Source organism: Octodon degus, unplaced genomic scaffold (assembly GCF_000260255.1).
Source record: "Octodon degus isolate 3935 unplaced genomic scaffold, OctDeg1.0 scaffold00037, whole genome shotgun sequence".
Taxonomy (NCBI): domain Eukaryota; kingdom Metazoa; phylum Chordata; class Mammalia; order Rodentia; family Octodontidae; genus Octodon; species Octodon degus.
Genome location: NW_004524613.1, coordinates 2,796,209 through 2,799,278, shown reverse-complemented (window position 1 = coordinate 2,799,278; position 3,070 = coordinate 2,796,209). Strand labels below are relative to the sequence as shown.

At 42.2% G+C, this 3,070-nt stretch overlaps 1 pseudogene; it reads right to left on the bottom strand.

Moving 5' to 3' along the window:
* Positions 1–2,185: 2,185 nt before the first annotated feature.
* LOC101581398 lies at positions 2,186–2,659 on the bottom strand (annotated as a pseudogene).
* Positions 2,660–3,070: the final 411 nt, after the last annotated feature.

The window sequence follows — 3,070 nt, the reverse complement described above, 5'->3', positions numbered from 1 at the left end:
AAGCTTGTTCTAAGTAGGTGCTTTAGACCACTGAGCCATCTCTCCAGCCCCCCTTCATAGATTTTTAATAATATGATTATGCTATATGAATTCTTGTAAGCTTCCTTAAGTCCTTCTTGAGACATGAAATGAAGCATGGGGAACACATTAATCTATGCATAAATATTTGCTTAAAGGGCTTGGCTCCAGATACTGGAAAGAAACAAAAAGGAATTATGCATTGCAACTGCCAACTTATCTTATTTTCCTTGGAGTGCTTGGGCTCCAGGAGAGAAGGTCAGATGAGACTAAGATTGGGGTGCAGCTGCTATGAGCACATGCCTAGGTGTTCCCACCTACCTCTCAGGAAGGGCAGCCTCCAGACTTTACTCCCAGTTCTTTGGTTTCTTTCTTTTTTTATTTGGAGACAAGGTTTCACTGTGTAGTTGTATAATTCAGGGTGGTCTTGAATTCACTGTGTAGCCCAGGTTGGCCTTAAACTCAGAGAGATCCTCATGCCTCAACCTCCTGAGTGCTGGACTTACAGGCAGGCACCACCATGTCCAGCAACCCCAAATTCTTTATTCAAGCTAAACTTTTAAATTCTATAATTAGGGACCAGGGAGATGGCTCAGTGGAATAAGCACTTCCCTGGCAACCACAAGGGCCTGAGTTCAATCCCTGGTTCCACACACACAAAAAAATCTATAGTCATGGCAATCTTGATAAGAAAAATGGCTACAGATGCTTTGACATTTCTTCCAGTCAGGGGGAACATACTCTTTCCACAAATCTTGATAGATCTGTGGCTGATTTTAACAACAGAATATGGCAGAAGTGACACTGATTTCCAAGGTTGGATGATAAAAGACACAGCTCTGCCAGACTCCCCTAGAATATTCTCTCCAGATGTTTCCTTTTGAAATGCTTCTTGCTGGGAACCACCTTCCATGCTGTGAGGAAGTCCATGCCACTGGAGCAGCTGTGTATAGGTCAATGGCCCTAGCAGGGTCCCAGATTCTAGTCCTTCGATATCTTGTCCAAGTTCCTGACCCACAGAATCAGTAGGCAGAATATCAGGCTTTCTGCTTATGCTACTCAACTTGGGATGGCTTGTTATACAGCAAAGAAAATTAGAACAGTAACCCAAAATCACAGTTATTGCAAATGATTCAAACCAAAAGGAAAAATGTAGAGCTGGGTTCGGTGGTACACACTTATAATCCCAGTTGAGGAAGAAGGATTGATTGAAATTAGGGCATTTACCCTGAGCTAGTTCCCCAGCCCTTTCATTTTTTTTTTTCTCAAAGTTATTAAATTTCCCAAGCTTCACTTGAACATAGTGCCCCTCTTTCCTTAGCTTCCTAGAGTGCTAAGATTACATGTGCAGAACTCTGACTAGCTAGTAGGTTCCCTTTTATATTATGTCTACCATTCCATCTCCCTCCTCAGGATGACACTGCTAACAGTAACTGCTAACAGTTTTGGGCTGATTGTTTCCTATATTTTTCTACATGTACATGTATATTATGTAGACTTTATATTTCTTTTGAAAAGAGATCATATAAAGAAGTAGTTTAGGGGCCGGGGAGATGGCTCCGTGGAATAAGCGCTTCCCTGGCAAGTGTAAGGGCCTGAGTTCGATCCCCAGTTCCAAAAAAAAAAAAAAGAAGTAGCTTATCTTTTTTTTCTTCCAGTATTAAAAAAAATCACATTCACAATCATTTTCAAGAAGCTCTTATACTCATGATGGTAGATCTTCAATTAAAAAAAACAAACCTCTAGGCAATCATATTCTTGATACAGACTGCTTACAGGTACATTCAAGAATTTTTCTACTCACGATTAAGTGCATACGTGTTTTAAAAATAACCCAATACATGATTTAAAAGAAAAATATCAGTCTGGCACAACTTTTTTGCGTGCCAGAAGCAATGATCCTGAGAGTCTAAACTAAAACCTTTTATAAGGAAAAGCCCCCGTAACTCTACAAATGTCTCAGAAATTTGACTTTAAATAGGGGAAATTAAAATAACACAGAGCTTTCTAAAAGGTCTTTAACAGGATACCTTGGGAGCTCAATTAAAAAATAGTAAATATACTAAACAAGTTTCAGTGCAGCTTCAGAAATCTTTATACAGCCATTTGGAAGGACAATCTTGGATGAGAAGTGTTATTCCTTGTGTATGTCATGTCTATCAGCCTCTCAGTTGTCATAATTGTCTCTGTAATTCTCTCCTGAGTATCGATCATAGTCTCCCTGGCTTCTGCCACTGTAGTCTCTGGATCGCCCATAACCACATCCATATCCTCCAGGTCGACTGTCATACTTGCCACACCCATAGCCCTGGTCCCCACCACCTCTAGAGTAGCTGCGACCACATTCATGGGCCCCCAAAGCACCCCCTCCTCTGGTGCCCCAGGCAGATTTGCCTGCATGGTTTACACGGATCTGGTGACCATCCAGGGACTCTCCATTCAAGGCTCTCATGGCATCTGAGGCATGCTCTGGATTGGTAAAGGTGATGAAGCCAAAACCCAGGGATCGTTGAGTTTCCCGGTCCTTGACAACAACTACCTCAGAAATAGGCCCAGAGCTGCTGAAGTGGTCTTCTAGTGCCTGCTCATCTGTATTGAAATTGAGCCCACCGTTGAAGAGCTTCCCTTCTTCAGAAGACATGGCAGTGAATTCAAATCCTGGGAATCCGAAAGTAATAAAGAACTACAGAGGGCAAGCGCTGAAGAACAAGGAGAACAGGGTGAAGTCGCTTATCTTTTTTTATACTAATAATACATCTTGTTCTCTTTAAATCTACAAAAATAGGGCCGGGGAGATGGCTCAGTGGAATAAGCGCTTGCCTGGCAAGTGCAGGGGCCTGAATTCAATCCCTGGTTCCACAAAAAAAAAAAAAAAAAAATCTACAAAAATACTTGAATTTGATGACACACAGCATGCTGCAGTAGCAGCCTCCAAAACAACCCTTGCTGCCAGGGGTGGTGGTCCATGCTCATAACCCCAGAGTCTGGGAGGCTGAGGGAGGAACTTCACAAGTTTGATCCCAGCCTGAAGAACTTGGAAGCTTAGTAAACC